An 18,247-nucleotide genomic window follows, 5' to 3' on the forward strand; every position below is an offset into this window, starting at 1 on the left:
TGGCTTCCTGTAATGTTCGAAATTTTCTTTCAGCAACTGCATTCTCCTGTGGTGAATAGGGATTGGTAAGTCTATGAACTATACCTTTCCTTTTTAACCACGTCTCCAGCGTGTGGTTCACATATTCCCCACCACGATCTGATTGTATTTTACGTACCCTGGTGTCAAATTTACATTCGACTTCTTCAATCCAATCCATCAGGATGGAAGCTGCTTGTGATTTTTCTTTCAGAAAGAAAACCCAACTAGCCCTTGAAAAATCATCCACCAAAATTTGCATAAATCTCGCACCTCCAAGCGATTTGACTGGCATAGGGCCACACACGTCTGTGTGCACAAGTTCAAAGGGTTTCTTGCTTACTCTATCAGATCTAGGATAGTTACATGTCTTAACCTTAGCATGTTTACAAGCACAACAATCCAGAAAATTTGGACAGGGTTTAATGTTACACTCCTCAGCTAAATCTGGCATCTTGCTTACATACTTAAAGCATATATGAGCTAACCTTCTGTGTAGTAGATGTGCACAACCTGTATGAGGAGCCTTATTTACACACTTAGCTTGCGCTTCACCTGTTGAACATCTACCTGCTGCTAACTGCTCTTCATCCAAAACAAAAAGCCCATCCTCACAGGGAATTTTAACTAGCTCCTTCCCCTGTTTCGAAATGGTGCACACATCATTTTCAAACTCAACCTTAAAACCACTTTTTACCAGGCATGACACACTCAAAAGTCCATTCTTCATTCCTGGAAGAACAAAAACAGGAAGGTTAGTTTGCAAACAGTTAACATAAATTGTGCCTTTAAGGTTCATTTCTCGTTTACTATTGTCTGCTATAGTCACGGTTTTTGCAACTGGCAATGTCTTGCAGTTCATCAAGCGGCCACTAGATGTCGCTGGAACTAAACTGTGACTTGCTCCACTGTCAATTATCCACTTCAAGGTTTGTTGGCTCCTTTTAGGACTCTTTTGTGCTGCCATTGCAGATAGTCCCTTATCAGCACCTGCTCCCCCTCTGGATCGTTGATTCTTGTAGTTCTCACGTCGTCTTCCCCTGTAGCTCCGGAAACTGGCCCTGGACTGTTGAAATTCCTGTTGCTTTTCTGGACACTTTGCTATCAAATGAAACCTGCTGCCACATCGAAAACATGACTTGCTGGCCATAGCAGACACTTGTGAGGCTTCCTTACAGCTCTGCCTGCTAGTTTCCCCACGCTGGGAATTATCTGAACATCCAACCCTTGGGGTATTTGAATTATCAATACGTTTTCGATGATGTTGATATTCTTGCTCACATAATCTACCAGTCACATAATTCATATTCAGCTGGTCCTCTGGCAAAACCTGTAAAGTTAGTACTAAGTTTTCAAACCCTGCATGCAGGCTGCTAAGCAGAGTATAAACTTTATTTTTTTCAGGAAAATTCACACCTAAAGATGACAGTCGGTTGAAATACTCAGTCATCTGTGACGTGTGTTCAACCACACTATCCCCTGGCTTCAGTTTCAACTCATACAAAGCACGTATAATGTTCACCTTCTCTCCGGGCGTGGCTCTATGGTGAATTCGCCTAAGAGCTTCCCAAATTTCAAATGCAGACCTTAAATTTTCCACATGAGGTAATTGGGAATCGTCTATCGATACCATCAACATGCATCTAGCTTTAGTGTCCATTTTATCATGTTCCCTATTCTGAGCATGTGCAGCAGCCTGTTGCTCTGCTGTGGCATCTGCTGCAACAGCCACAAACGGCTTTCGCCTCTGGACATAGTCAGCCCACACTTCTTTGGCTTCCAACCAGACTTCAGCCCTCTTAGACCACTGCACGTAATTAGCAGAGTTCAACTTTGTAAAGGGAACCTGGAAATTTTCCACTGCCATTCTTGGGGTCTGCTGCTACTCCCTCTGTGTGCCCTTTCTTCTTTTTCCCCTTGGGATTTGTTTTACTCACTTTTCAGACGCCTCCAGCCTCCTCTGAAGCCTTTAAGAGCTGGATTTACGACCAAGCCGGTCTTCTCTCATCCGAAAGCTGCTTTCACTTTCTCTGCACACAATACAGCTGTAGAAACGTAGAAGGATCCATAACCTAAGAGAGTTTGTGTACTGGTCCAGTAAACGCTTCCGCTGCGCCACCAGCAACAGCTCTCTTTGCAGAGTATTAATTAAGTCCAGTGCAGAGATTCTTGTTGCAGTACAAGCTTCAGAGTCTCAGCAGCAAAGAAATAACGACACAGGGAAGCCTGTCTTTCCAAAGACAGGTTTATTGCAGAAAGATAACAGAAATACCTCCGGAGCTTTCAGACATTTTTGCTTCACGCCCCACAGGCAGAGAAAACAAACACTCTTTATATACTGAGCAACTTAACAACTTAACGAGCTTGACTACTTAAAGTCACATGACATTGCTAACTTGCCAGCGTCTTAGGTTTCACACCCTAACAGTCCATTAGGTAGCTGGAGAGTAGCAGTGAGCTGTACCACTGGCTTGGGTGGTAAGGGATCTGTAGGCTGCAAAAGCGCTGGGGACTGCTTTACTGACTCGCCTGGCTGTGCCCCAGCATTCCTGCTTCCAGCCAGGCATTGTCGTTTCCCTGAAACTGCTCTCCCTGTAGCGCTGCTTCTGTTACTGTTGCTAAGGCTGCAGTGTGCTTCTGGAGCCTCTGGGGACACTCTTTAGCCATGTGCTGTGCACTGTCACAGATGTAACACTTCCTGGTCCCTCTAGGAGGCTTCGCCTTGACTGCTCCGGACGCTGAGGCTCCGGCAGCTGTCTGAGCCTTTGCACCACCCAGCTCCATTGGTTCCTCCCCCTCCCTCAGCATAGGCGAGGGCTTCGTACGTCCCAGGTCCCTGGGAAGAAAAGGAGGCGCTCTAGCTGGTGTGCGGACGTGACGCCCCTCCTCACTGTGCCAAGGGCATTCTTCGTGGCGCACCCCTATCGTGAGTGCCCTCTGCACGACGTCTGCTAGGGTTTGAGGTCTGTCCCCCCTGGCCAACTCATCTTTTACGGAGCCATGAAGCCCCTCCCAGAACAAGTCTCTCACTGCCAGGGAGTCCTTTTCCCAGCCCAGCACATTCAGCAATGCAAAAAAGCGAGAATGGTACTGACGCACTGTAGCCTTGCCCTGCCGCAAGCCATGCATCTCCTGGCGCGCCACATCAACGTCAACGGTAGATTGGAAGCAAGCGTCCATGGCTTTGATAAATTCGTCAGAGTCCCTGCGGGCAAGACCATCTTCGCGCCACAAATTGCGTAACCAGGTTCTAGCTTCCCCATGCAAATGGGACACAATAAAGCCTACTTTCTCCTCCTCATCTTTGAAGTCTTTCCGAAGCAAATGCAGCGCGTATACGACGTCTGCTCTGAAATTGGGATAATGCTTCAGGTTCCCATCGAAGTGGGCTACTAAATTGCCCCCCCTCCGTCCGAGTCCGATTCCCTCTGATCTGGACCCCGGGAACCCCTCTTTGCACGCATGATCCCACCTGGCTTGCAGATCCTGGCATCGCGCTTCTGCTTCGGCAACTGTCTTCTGAGAGACCACTACCGCAGTGGAGAGCTCGGCGACTGCGTTTTGCAGGGACGCTATCTGCTCCTCAGTAGTCATGTCTGCCAAACTTCGTGAGCTTTGCAAAAAAAAAAAAATTTGCGGTTTCTGTAGAGAGGGGACTTACTGTCAAGGCTGCCTCAGGTCTCAGCTCACAAAAGACCAACGCCAATCTCTTCTTATATACAAAAGTGTTTATTGCAGTTCATTGTTTGCTTTATATCCGAGGCGCGCAGCCCCACGTCTGTACGCTTAGACCATTGAAGTCCCCTCTGAGTCAGTCCCTCCCCTGCACCAGTTTAAGAGCCTTGCGCTGCTCCACCTCTTTCTCTCTTTCCTTTTCCTCAGGGTCTTCCTGCCCGCTGGGGTTTCGCCCCTCCTGGATTCCCCTGACGCGCTATCCCCCGACTGCTCTTCCCCCCTCCTGCGGGCTTTAGGACCTGGCCCTTCCTCCGGGCTCCCTGTACTTCCGCGCGCCTCTACATTTGAACTTGGCGCGCGCGCCCAACCTCTAACTTTCCTTTTGACAGTTACACTACTCCCTTCACTACTCCCCTCCCCTTCCGGGAGGGTGGCTTGCTCCGACCTCCCTCCCTTCTCTGCTGCCGGAGCTGCTTCCCCTGATACACTGGAACCTCCACCCCCTTCGCTGCACTCTGGCGGGGAGGCTGGTCCTGACGCCCAGCTGCCACTTTGGGATCCCCCGCTGGCCCCCTGTTCCTGACACGTCCCCCCTGGGGCTCCCCTGGCCTTGACCACTGGCGCCCCCTTCTGGGAATCCTCTGATTCGCTGGAAAGACTCATGGAATCTCTTGAGTCATTGTCATCCTCTTCCTCGCTGTCCTGGGATTCATCCCCATCGCTCTCCATCTCCTCCCTACCCTGTGCCTCTGTCCCTGAACCCCTGACAATAGTCTTAAACTTTTTCCAGTTTTCTTCCACCAACTCTTCTCCCTGGTCTCGGATTTCTGCCAGTCGTTTCCGCCAATTCCATATAGTCCATCAACTTCATCTGCCATTCTTCCCGGATAGATAAATCTTGTGCCTTCCAGTACTTCACAATAAGTATTCTTGCTGCTATTGTTGCATACATGAAACAAATTCTATCCTTCTTTAACACCAATTGGCCGACCATGCCCAGGAGAAAGGCCTCTGGTTTCTTCAAAAGGGTATATTTAAATACCTTTTTCATTTCGTTATGAATCATCTCCCAGAGTGTCTTAATCCTTGGGCATGTCCACCAAAGGTGAACTCTAATCCTCAAATTCGTCTGTTTTTCCTTAAATTCAGTCATAGCGAGTGTCAACTTATGTTCATCAAATTGCCTCTGTAGGGCTGGGGCTCTCTTTCTCTTTCTCTCCATTTGTGTTTCTGTACCTTCAACAGCAACAGCTTTTTCCTTAACTTCCTCCACAGCTTGCCATATCAAAATAGGTTCTTGTATCAATTTCTGGGTGGTTTCTGTATTGGTATTGTCCATACTCCCTGCATTCAAGTCAACCTCAACAATTGAAACATCCACCTTCGCATTTATCATGTCCATTTTCCTGTGAAACTAATCCAATGAGTCATTTATCTTATATAATGCCGCCACCAAAGCCTCTTCTGTCGACATTCCTCTTAGTTTCAAATATACTAGTACAGAGACAGCAACAAAAAGAACAGGAGGGCTTAATAATAGACCCCTCCTGGATTGTTACCAAGTCCTCCCAGACCTTAATGTTTTATCAACAGTTGACTGGTCTGTTTTTCCTCTTCCATTTACCATAACATTTGAAAGATTCAAGGTCAGTCCCAGAGTCTCATGGTTTTTAACTTGCAGCTGGAAATTCCCCTAGTCCAACTCTTGTAAATCAACCAGTTTCAAAGGTTTCCACTAGGGGGAAACAGTTTCTATTTGTAAAAGTCAATAGTATCCTCTTTTAAACAATCCAAAGTTAGTTTCAAATTAGTTTCAATTTTCAGTTACTTTTACTCCTTTTTAAAGCAGCCGGAAACAGTAGAAACAATGTATTTCTCTTACTTAGCTAGCTGTCAATGAACGTTCTAAGCGCTGTCAATGAACATTCCAAAAAAAAAGTCAGTCTTACTAGCAGCCCGTTTCCAGGGTCAGAGCGGCGGTGTTTTAAGCCTCTTCGCTCTCTCCCGCAGGCATACTCAATCCGCAACTTCCCCCTCTCTTCTCCTGCCTCCAAGAAGGGGTTTAATGTTCTTTACCGTTGGAAATTTGATCTTTTACAAAAGACCTTCCAGGACTCCAGCTTGCAACTTCGTTGCCTCAGTCTATTTACAAAAAGGGAAGGCGGACTTCCTGTTTTGAACCTCCCCGTTACGATACCAGATTAAACTTTTAGAAATCCAATTCTTCCGTTTCAGCTCTACTCACGGGTAATTACTTTAAAGTCAAATTGTCCACAGGAAAAGGTCAGCGCTCTCTGGCAACAGCTATGCGGCTTCGCTCCGTGGAAGAAGCAGACGATTCAATGCACCGCGCCGCTCACCCCACGTCGCTCCGGAGCCCCAAAAACCGGGGTTCCCCGCGAGTGGGGGAGGCGCAAAAGGTGCCCGCCGAATCCCACGTTCACAGGCTTCTCCCGCCTGTGATGTTAACGGGTCTCCGCCTTTGCCGTGGCAGCCAGACCCAGATTTCCATGGAGCAGATTCCTCCCGGTCAGAGGAATTCTGCCATTATCGGAGGCGCCTCCCCCGGAAGTCCCCAAATCAGTAATTTTTGATATAACGGTAAAAACTACTCTGAAAATTATTCCAGAAATGAAACCTTCATCTGGTTGTAAATATTAAGATTATACCAGCAAGTATGAGACTTTCGGTAAAAAGAAAAAAAAGATTTAAATCAAGTCTTACTGACTAGTGATTTAAATTGTGATTTAAATTGATTTGATTTAAATCAAATCGACCCTGACACCCAAGCCTTGCACATACAAATCTTGCAAGCTAGGCAGTACTGGTGGTGAATCCACAGAGTATTGTTTTTTGATTGTCTGAATGACTGACCAAGGAACAGCATGACTTACATCACCCAAGTGTAGAGAATATTAAGAAAATTGGCTGACTTGATATGGAAAATTACCTGTGACAAATGTGGGTAACACCAGTGCTTTTGCACTCATTTGCTGACATGCTGTGAAGAGGTGCAGGCAGTGGCGTAGCGTGGGGGGTGCAGGGGGGGCCCGCCGCACCGGGCGCAACATCTGGGGGGGGGCGCGCTCGCACTCGCAGCTCTCTGCCCCTACCTGGCTCACTCACTCTCTCTCACTGCAGTGCTGGCTGTGCGAATCCGATCCGAGCCACTGGGTCGCCGCCCACTGTGGAGGGGGTGGGTGCCAGGCGTGCGGTGCGGAGAGAGAGCAAGGGACTATCTGGGGGAGGGACAGTGCAGCGGCCGCCCAGCGCAGCGCTGAGCACAGGAGAGAACCACACCAGACCAGACCAGGCAGCAGCAAGAAGAAGCTGGCAGTGGCGGCAGGTTAGGGGTTAGGGGGCGCAAATTACTTGCCTTGCCCCGGGTTAGGGGGCGCAAATTACTTGCCTTGCCCCGGGTGCTGACAACCCACGCTACGCCGCTGGGTGCAGGGACTGTTGGGTAGACTGCTGTCCACACCATTTTCCTTGTATCTCCATCAGAAAAGGGGCTAAAAGGTGCTTTCATTCTTTCTGGATCAGGCCCCTCTAGCCCAAAAAAATACCCCAACCCCAACTGCGCACATCTAAAAGTGTGTGCAAGGTTGCCTGCAAATTCCTATATGTGCCCCAGTATGTGACAAGAAAGAATCTGCCTCATACCAGGTTGGGTTCCTTCTCTGTTCAACCCAATATTGTCTATGCAGACCAGCAGCAGCTCTCAGAAAGAGGAAGGGCCTTTCCCAGCACCACCTCCCACCCAATTCTTTTGACCGGAGATGTGCAAGTGAAGCAAGTACGCTGTTAGGAACCGAATTGGATGGTCCGCCCCCGCCACTTAATGGATCCAAATGGTTTCCAGAGAGTGGTAGGGGATGTTTTATTCCATGTTGATGGCCTTTCAGCTGATTCCCTGGTGGCCCGCTGGAATGTGGAGTTAACCAGGGCTATTGACTGTTTGGCTCCGAAGCGCCCTCTCCGATTGCATGGAGCCCGGTTTTCCACGGATCTGAGGGCAATGAAACAATCGCTGATACGGCTAGAGCACTGGTGGCGGGTAACTCATTCCGAATCTGACTGGACATGGGTTAGAACCAATGTCGAGCTTACCGATAGCGAAGGCGAAGAAGACCTTCTTCACTGCCTCTGTTGCATCTGCGGAAAACAGCAGCAGGAGACTCTTTCAGGTGGTTCGCAATTTAGTGGAACCACCTGCTCCATTGGGGCCCAGTACGGGCCACATGATCTCCTGCAATGATTTTGCAAAGTTTTTTGAAGATAGTCGCTCAGATTCAGGAAGAGGTAGACTCCACCGTGGAAGCAGAGCCGGGGCAGGAGAGTGCTAGAGTCCTGTCTAGTCATGTTATATGGGATCAGTTTCAATCTGTTACCTCTGATGATGTGGATAGGCTGCTTGGACGAGTGAAACCAACCACCTGTCTCCTTGATCCTTGCCCATCCTGGCTTATAAAAGCTAGCCGGGAAGGGCTGGCCGATGGGCTTCTCGGGGTAGTGAATGCTTCTCTCTGTGAGGGAGCCTTCCCAGACCCACTGAAAGAGGCGGTTACCAAACCGCTTCGTAAAAAAACCATCTTTAGATGCGGCCGATATGGCCATCTATTATGCAATCTCAAATCTTCCATTTTTGGGCAAGGTGATTGAGCCAGTGGTTGCTGAACAACTCCAGGCACGCCTGGAAGAAGCGGACCATTTGGATCCCTTCCAGTCGGGATTCAGGCCTCATCATGGGACTGAAACTGCCTTGGTCACACTGGTCGATGATCTCCGGCAGGCTAGGGACAAAGGTGAGAGCTGTTTCCTAGCTCTGCTGGATCTCTCAGCGGTTTTTGATACCATCGACCATAACATACTTCTGGACCGTCTTGAGAGGCTGGGACCTGGGGGCACTGTTATACAGTGGTTCCGCTCCTTTCTTCCTGGGCCGTGTTCAGAAAGGGGGGGATGAGTGTTCAGACCCCTGGGCTCTCACTTGTGGGGTGCCTCAGGGTTCTGTTCTCTCCCCCATGCTTTTCAACAGCTACATGCAGCTGCTGGGAGAGAGAGGGTTTGGGTTGGGTGTTCGTCAATATGCGGATGATACCCAGCTCTACCTCTCTTTCAAATCGGAACCAGTGAAGGCGGTGAAGGTCCTGTGTGAGTGCCTGGAGGCGGTTGGAGGATGGATGGTGGCTAACAGATTGAGGTAGAATCCCGACAAGACAGAAGTATTGTTTTGGGGGGACAGGAAGTGGGCGGGTGTGGAAGACTCCCTGGTCCTGAATGGGGTAACTGTGCCCCTGAAGGACCAGGTGCGCAGCCTGGGAGTCATTTTGGACTCACAGCTGTCCATGGAGACGCAGGTCAATTCTGTGTCCAGGGCAGCTGTTTACCAGCTTCATCTGGTATGCAGGCTGAGACCCTATCTGCCCGCAGAATGTCTCGCCAGAGTGGTGCATGCTCTGGTTATCTCTCGCTTGGACTACTGCAATGCTCTCAATGTGGGGCTACCTTTGAAGGTGACCTGGAAACTACAACTAATCCAGAATGCAGCAGCTAGACTGGTGGCTGGGAGCAGCCGCCGAGACAACATAACACCGGTCTTGAAAGACCTACATTGGCTCCCAGCACGTTTCCAAGTACAATTCAAAGTGTTGGTGCTGACCTTTAAAGCCCTAACCAGCCTCGGTCCAGTATACCTGAAGGAGCGTCTCCACCCCCATCGTTCTACCCGGACACTGAGGTCCAGCGCCGAGGGCCTTCTGGAGGTTCCCTCACTACGAGAAGCCAAGTTACAGGAAACCAGGCAGAGGTTGTGGCACCCGCCCTGTGGAACACCCTCCCACCAGATATCAAAGAGAACAACAACTACCAGCCTTTTAGAAGACATCTGAAGGCAGCCCTGTTTAGGGAAGCTTTTAATATTTGATGGATTACTGTATTTTCATATTTTGTTGGAAGCCACCCAGAGTGGCTGGGGAAGCCCAGCCAGATGGGTGGGGTATAAATAAATTATTATTATTATTATTAAGAGCATTGGTGCCAAAATGAGTTTGGCAAAGAATGGATTTTTAAGGGAGTCTTTCTAGTGAGCACAGTGCACTGGTGAGGCTGCACAGAAGCAGTGTCAAATGCTGAGGCACAACACAGGGAAACTTATCAAATTTGCAAAGGGGATTTTTTAAAAAAATAAAAGTCTTGAAGTGCAAACTTTGAAAAGAACAAAAAGTTGCATGATCCCTCCATAGCTTCTCATTTGCCCAAGGCAGCAGTGCACTGTTGTGCATCTTGATCGGGCTCACAGTAAAAGCGACCACCTCTTTTGCAAAGACTTTAAGTAAAACAAACTTACCCAGTAGCTTCTTTGGAAGCCGCCCTCGGACCTACAGCAGGAGGAGAGACACAAAAAGGAATTAGATCTCCAATATGGACCATGATCAAACATCCAAGGAAGCATCCTGGCTCTTTTACTGCACCTGATATCCTACATGTAGCAGCATTCTGCAGCTGCATAAGCATTGTTGGGGTCTAGCATGGGCAAAAGTGCACAGATTGAGAGACTGTTGTATACTTGCAAAATCTTTTCCTGTGGCTTTTTGCCAGTTCCTCTGACAGGTAGTGGTAAGAGTGTTGAACTGGGCAGGAATATTAATGATGTTCCTTGTGTTATTTCTTATCTGTCTTCCCGGCAGAAAGCCTGATTGATTTACATGTATAATATCTTTTAATATAGTTTTTAACCTCTCTGCTAGAATGCCCACAAATATTTTATAATTGGAATTCAACAAAGAAATTGGTCTATAATTAGTTGCCAATTCTAAATCTGTTCCGTGTTTAGTTATAAGAGTTATAAATGCCTCTGCCCACGACTCTGGTGCCTTCCCATTATTTATAGTGTTATTGATTACATCTTTCAATGGTGGTGCTAACAGATCTTCCAAATTTTATAGTATTCTATTGGTAAGCCATCCAGCCCCGGGGACTTTCCTAACTGCAAATTTTATAGTGAACCATACTTTCACTACTGCCACGGGTGAATGCTTTTTGGGAAGGAACCGGATTATGCAGGTTTACATGTGTGGGGGAGTTGGACTTTTGTTCATATTCCCAAGTCTCTGAGACACAAAGGTGAGCCTAAAGCCAGAAAGCTACGTTTCATTGGCTATCAGGGCTATGCTAGCAGGTATTACCACTTTGCTTCGGGACATGGCCGAGTAGTCATTTCACAGAATGCCGAATTTGCTGAACAGGATAGGTGGGAACAGGTTCATGCCAATCCTAGTATTTTAATTCCTCTCTCAGTAAAGCCACAGGAAGCTCTCAGGCAGGCAGCTGCTGAGAAAAGGCCAGAAAGTGGGGAAGATTTGTTCTCAGACTCTGACACTTCACAAAGTGCCACAAGCAGTGAATCAGAGGAAGAACAAAATGATGAAGGGGGGGGGGGCAACAAGAGAAGGTAAACCTGGTGGTTATTCCTAGGAGGTTCACACAGACTACCAAGGGTATTCCCCCTGATAAATTGACTTTTGGTGCAACAAAAGTGTGTAATGTTAATTATGCAGAGCCACAAGACTTTGCTCAAGTTCTGAAACTACCTTCTAAGGAACACTACAGCACGTGCAAAACACATGGCAATCAAGTTTTGCAATGTCAATGATTAAGTTGGTTTATTGTCAATCACAGGGAAGTCTGTCTGATTTATTTACAAAAGCGTTCCCTAGGGTGCAACATGTTGAGTTGATTGCAAGACTGAATCTTGTGGACAAACTATGTGAATAAGTTAATATTGTTGTTGTTGTTTGTTTAGTCGTTTAGTCGTGTCTGACTCTTCGTGACCCCATGGACCAGAGCACGCCAGGCACTCCTGTCTTCCACTGCCTCCCACAGTTTGGTCAAACTCATGCTGGTAGCTGGTAGAACACTATCCAACCATCTCGTCCTTTGTCGTCCCCTTCTCCCCTTCTCTTTCCCAACATCAGGGTCTTTTCCAGGGAGTCTTCTCTTCTCATGAGGTGGCCAAAGTATCTCTCCCACTCAGCGCGCAATTAACAGGCAAACAGGGACGCTATCTTCTTTACTTGGCGGCCAGCAGCATACCTCCATAAATCAAGCAGCAGCAGTGTGAAAAACAGCTCAGAAAACAGCTCAGAAAACTCTGCTTCTAGGCATCACAAATAAATCCAAATTGCACCTTCTGTTCTGCTGTCCGGCATCAGCGTCAGAAGCCACTGGGCTTGATAACCGATGTCAACTTCACCTTTGAGCCAGTGCCAATGACTGGGCTCAACCTCTTCTGCCCTGACTGGGCTAGGCAAGCTGGGAAGCACTTCCAGAGACCTTCCACTTAGGAGAGCAGGTCTAAGTGCAACAGACTCACAACTTTGAGCTGTGATAGAAAATCTATGGAAAACCCTGCAGATATAAGAAAATGTTTTCAGAAATACTTTAAACAGCTGTATAAAAAAGGTAAAGAAGAGAAGGATAAAACTGAGCAATTTCTTGAGGCAAACGAAATGCAGAAAATTCCCGAGGATAAAAGGTTCCTACTAAATGGCATGATTACAAGACAGGAGGTCGAGATGGCAATAAATAAGATGCAGTTAGGCAAAGACCCGGGACCAGATGGTTTTTCTGAAAAATACTATAATATATTGAAAGATTGGTTAATTCAACCGTTGGCAGATGTGTGCAATAAAATTCTAAGAGGGGACAAAGCTTCCGAAACCTGGAAAGATGCATTTATTACTCTGATTTCAAAAACAGATCAAGATAGATCTGATGTAAAAAACTATAGACCAATCTCATTACTTAATGTGGACTATAAAATGTTTGCAAATATTTTGGCCAACGGATTGAAAAAGGTTCTGTCAGATTATATACATAAGGACTAGGCAGGATTTCTGTCTGGGAGACATATGAAAGATAACATTAGAAATATAATTGATATATTAGAAAGACTGGAAGCAAAAAGAAATTGTAAAGCAATGTTAATGTTTATTGATGCTGAAAATGCCTTGGATAATATTTCTTGGTTATTTATGATGAAAAATTTAGAAAGAATTGAGGTTGGCAAGGAATTTCTAAATGGTATTAATGAGATCTATTTTGAGCAAAAATCAAAAATCATAGTTAATAATGTGGTCTCAGAGGAAATCAGAATTGAGAAAGGAACCAGGCAAGGGTGCCCGCTTTCCCCTCTGCTATTTATTTCTGTTCTGGAGGTTTTGTTAAATATGTTGAGGAAAGAGGAAGAGATTAAAGGCATTGTAGCAGGATCCAAGCAATATAAATTAAAGGCCTTTGCTGATGGCTTGGTTTTAACTTTACAAGATCCAGAAACCAGTGCAGTAAAAGCACTAGAGCTGATTCAAGAGTTCGGGCAGGTAGCAGGATTTAAATTAAACAAGAGCAAAACCAAAGTTTTAGAAAAAAAATAGATAATGAGGAAAGAAAAACCCTTTTTGAAAGGACAGGCCTCTGTGAAAAAAGTTAAATATTTGGGTGTGAATTTATCGGTAAAGAATTTGAATCTGTATAAAGATAACTATGAAAAATTATGGAATGAAATCAAGAGAGATCTTGAGATATGGTCAAATCTAAAACTTTCATTGATGGGCTGAATATTGGTGGTTAAGATGAATGTATTGCCAAAGATGTTGTTTTTATTTCAAGCTCTACCAATCATTGCTAATGTTAAATGTTTTAAAGAATGGCAGAAGGCATTGTCTAAATTTATCTGGCAGGGGGAAAAACCCAGAATTAAATATAAATTACTTACAGATATAAAAGAAAGAGGGGGTTTTTCCCTGCCAGACCTGAAGATATACTTTGAAGCTCCTGCCTTCTGCTGGACAGCGGCGTAGCGTGGGTTGTCAGCACCCGGGGCAAGGCAAGTAATTTGCGCCCCCTAACCCCTAACCTGCCGCCGCTGCCAGCTTCTTCTTGCTGCCTGGTCTGGTCTGGTGTGGTTCTCTCCCGCGCTCAGCGCTGCGCTGGGCGGCCACTGCACTGTCCCTCCCCCAGATAGTCCCTCGCTCTCTCTCCGCACCGCACGCCTGGCACCCACCCCCTCCACAGTGGGCGGCGACCCAGCGGCTCGGATCGGATTCGCACAGCCAGCACTGCAGTGAGAGAGAGTGAGTGAGCCAGGTAGGGGCAGAGAGCTGCGAGTGCGAGCGCGCCTCCCCCCCCCAGATGTTGCGCCCGGTGCGGCCGGCCCCCCCTGCAACCCCCACGCTACGCCACTGCTGCTGGATCAAAGATTGGATTCAATTAGAGAACGATGATGTGTTAGATTTTGAGGGACTGGATAATTGATTTGGATGGCATGCATATCTATGGTATGATAAAGGCCCACAGTGGCTTTAAGAATAATGTAATTAGAAAGGCATTATACAATGTATGGACTAGATATAAAGATCTCTTAGTAAGAAAACCACCAAAAAGGATTCCGCCAATGGAAGCACAGGCCCAAAAAAAGTTAAATATGGAAAACAAATGGTTGAGGTATTCAGATTTGTTGTTAGAGGATCAGGAAGGTTTTAAATTAAAACCATTTGAACAAATTAAAGATAAAGTGAATTGGTTGCAATATTATCAAATTAATGAATTATATAAGATGGATAAGAGAAATGGTTTTGCAACAGAAAAAAACAAATTGGAAACGGAGTTGTTAGATACTAAAGTTAAGAATATGTGTAAAATGTATAATTTGTTGTTGGAGTGGCACACAAAGGATGAACAAGTTAAATCAGTTATGATTGATTGGACAAGAGATGTGGGACATAATATAATGATGGAGGATTGGAAGAGGCTATGGAAGAAAGGGGTTAAGTTCACTGCCTGTACGATGTTAAAGGAAAATATTATGAAGATGATGTATAGATGGTACTTGACCCCTGTAAAACTAGTAAAGATTTATCACAATAGTGATAACCTTTGTTGGAAATGTAAAGAAAAAGAAGGTACTTTTTTCCATCTGTGGTGGACTTGTCCCAAGGTGAAAGACTTCTGGGAGAAGATTTATACTGAACTGAAAAAAATGTTGAAATATACATTTATTAAGAAACCAGAGGCCTTTCTTCTGGGAATAACAGGTCTGGAATTGCCCAAGAAAGATGTTAAATTATTTTTGTATGCCACAACGGCCGCCCGAATATTACTTGCTAAAAATTGGAAAACACAAGAACTACCAACAGTGGAAGATTGGCAGATGAAGATGATGGACTTTTCGGAGTTAGCTGACCTGACTGGAAGAATCCGCGACCAGAAAGAAGAGGAGTTTCAAGAGGACTGGAGGAAATTTAAGGACTATTTGAATAAATATTGTAATATAAAAAATTAGAAATTACTTGAAAGAAACAAATAGGCCAAGGATTAATCTAAGTTATAATTAAATAAATGGGATTTAGAATATTAAGAAAAGTGAATAAGATGGACTATAATTGGAAATTGTTTTAGTTTAATAATGATATTGGAAAGCTGTTACTTTTAACTACAAGGAAAATCAGAAGGGAGGGACTAGAAGAAGTCAACCAAGATGTTTAAAAGGTTGGATTTGTAAAGAATTAAGTTTGATGTTATTGTTTATCTGTTTATTGTTCCTTTTTTCTTCTTTCATTCATTGATGTATTTTTCTTTTTTTCTGTTTTTGTGTGTCATTCTGCTTTGTGGTTTTTGTTATAATTGTGGGAAATCTAATAAAAATTTTTTCAAGAAACAACAACTTTGAGCTGTGAGCACCAAACTCAGCACCAAAAGTCAGCAGAGTATGAATTACATGAATGACGGCTCTGAAGCTTAACTTCTTTATTCTATTACAGCTACTGCAAACTAAAAGTAAACTATAAACTAAAGGAGGCTACTTGACTGCATGAGTGTTACAATTTCTTATGCAGTCATTTTATCTCTACACAGATAACGCTCAGACTCCTACAGAGTCAGGCAGGAACGGAAGAAGTGATGAGCAGATTCCGCCCCCTCCTTTCTGAAAACATTGTCAGGAGATTCTCCCAATGGGAGGGGTGAAATATCCACATGCTTTGCTTGTGTGTTCCAGCATGGCAGGGGGTTGGACTAGATGGCCCTTGTGGTCTCTTCCAGCTCTGTGATTCTATGATTTTATGATTCTATGACACTGTTCCATTAGATAGATATTGTTGCTATTTTTTAAGCTAAAGGTTATGTATAGCTGGCATCTATTAAGTTTTTGAGCCAGCGTGGTGTAGTGATTAAGAGCGGTGGACTCATAATCTGGGGAGCAGGGTTCGCTTCCCCGCTCCTCCACATGCAGTCTCAAAGCATCTCACAATCTCCTTTCCCTTCCTCCCCCACAACAGACACCCTGTGAGGTGGGTGGGGCTGAGAGACTTCAGAGAGAACTGTGACTAGCCCAAGGTCACCCAGCAGCTGCATGTGGAGGAGCAGAGAAGCGAACCCAGCTCACCAGATTATGAGTCCACCACTCATAACCACCACACCACACCTGAAGTGCCTTTTCCAGTTGTCAATAATGCTCTGTTGTTATCGTTTTTGAAACATTAGTGTTATGGTGGCACCTAAAGCCGGAAATATCTTCCTAAAAGATAAGACAAATGTTTAGGAAAAGTTGTTATGAAAGGAGGAATGAAGAATGTAAGTTCAGCATATAATTCTCTGCATTATGCTTTCAGGTCTCCATATGATGAGCATGTGGACAGACAGGAGAAGGCTGCATGAGGCTGATAGTTAATTGCAGGATGACCTCTGCAAAAGAAAGTTGTGCACATTTGATCTTTGTGACTGTTAAGTAAATGTTTAAATTATAGTTTTTTAATATCCAACCCAAGCTCTGACTTTCTCACTTCTCCCTTCACCTGTGTGTATCCTGCTAGTTCTATCCATTTTGCCTTTCTCTTGACACAAACGTATATAAAATTATACAGGAAAATGTTAAATGATCAGCTTTAATGCAATGTCTCTGTCTCTACCTTTCTGTGCAATTGCTCAATAATGTCACTAAGAAAGCTCTATATATTGGAGTGGTCTCTTTTATTGGAATAATTTCCCAAAGTTAATTCTAAAGGGGTGCATAAGACCAGTGGGCCAGAATTTTTGTCCAAATAATATTTTTATTTGTTTCCTGTGGCCATCATTAAATCTTCATGCAGTTAACTCCACAGTTTAATCTCTCATGGAGTAAAGTGGCACTTCCTTTTACTGGGTGCCCCTGAGGTCAGTATTATGGGAGAGGGACAAAAAGTTCTCTCTATCCACTTTATCTTCTTAAATTTTTAAACCTCTATCATGTCTGCTCCCCACTTAGTCACCTTTTATTATTTTTTTAAAAAAATATTTATTAAAGTTTAAGAATTACAAAAAAGAAAGAAATACAAGCAATACAATAAAACAAAACATCAACAATACATTAAAAAAGAAAAAAACAAAAACATTTTAAAAACACAAACCTTTTAAAAAAATAAAAAGGGAAAAAGAAAAAAACCAAAAAAAGAAAAGACCCCGTATTTTCATGTCCTTATCTTTCATTTGCTTATTTCCTCAACTTCCTCACACCTCCTTTTTTGTATTCTAGTTCAATTAATTGTTCCAGCAAATCCTTTCCCTCTTTCTCAAATTTAATTCCATAATTTATCTTAACGCAGTTTAACCTTAAGTTTTGCACCTTTACCCATTGTCAATCTATTCATACTTAATTCTGTATAACATTTCTGCTAAAGTCATATAACTTCTTTCCAGCAACCTTCTAATATTCATTAATTTTACAATATCTCTGTAAATATACTTTAATTTTTTTCCTATCTTCTTCCACCGACTCTTCTCCCTGGTCTCGGATTCTGCCAGTCATTTCCGCCAGTTCCATGTAGTCCATCAGCTTCATCTGCCATTCTTCCCTGGTAGGCAGATCTTGTGTCTTCCAGTGCTTTGCGATAAGTATTCTTGCTGCTGTTGTGGCGTACATAAAAAAACCTCTATCTTTCTTTGGCACCAATTGGCCCACTATGCCCAGGAGAAAGGCCTCTGGTTTCTTAGGGAAGGTATATTTAAATACCTTTTTCATTTCATTATAGATCATCTCCCAGAATGCCTTAATCTTTGGGCACGTCCACCAAAGGTGAAAGAATGTACCTTCAGTTTCATTACATTTCCAACATTTATTATCGGGCAAATGATAAATTTTTGCAAGCTTGACTAGTGTTATGTACCACCTGTAAATCATTTTCATTAAATTCTCTTTTAAGGCATTACATGCCGTAAACTTCATACCGGTGGTCCATAACTGTTCCCAGTCAGCCATCATAATATTATGTCCAAAATCTTGTGCCCATTTAATCATAGCAGATTTCACCATTTCATCTTGAGTATTCCATTTCAACAGCAAGTTATACATTCTTGACAAATTCTTAACTTTAGGGTCTAACAATTCTGTTTCCAGCTTTGATTTTTCCACCTGAAAGCCTAATTTTTTATCCAAATTATATGCCTCCATTATTTGATAATAATGGAGCCAATCTCGTACTCTGTTTTTTAATTTTTCAAAGCTCTGTAATTTTAATCTGTC

The 18,247-nt window shown here is 44.5% G+C and overlaps 1 long non-coding RNA gene across 1 annotated transcript; it reads right to left on the reverse strand.

The window, feature by feature from the left end:
• Window positions 1-332: 332 nt before the first annotated feature.
• Window positions 333-2,444, reverse strand: LOC308467700. Its single transcript, XR_013981254.1, has 2 exons — window positions 1,956-2,444; window positions 333-750 (listed from the first exon to the last, which is right to left on the reverse strand). It is a non-coding gene; the product is annotated as an uncharacterized lncRNA (long non-coding RNA).
• Between the last annotated feature and the right edge of the window lie 15,803 nt (window positions 2,445-18,247).

The sequence above is a fragment of the Podarcis pityusensis genome (genome assembly GCF_964106645.2).
Source record: "Podarcis pityusensis genome assembly, chromosome: W".
NCBI lineage: Eukaryota > Metazoa > Chordata > Lepidosauria > Squamata > Lacertidae > Podarcis > Podarcis pityusensis.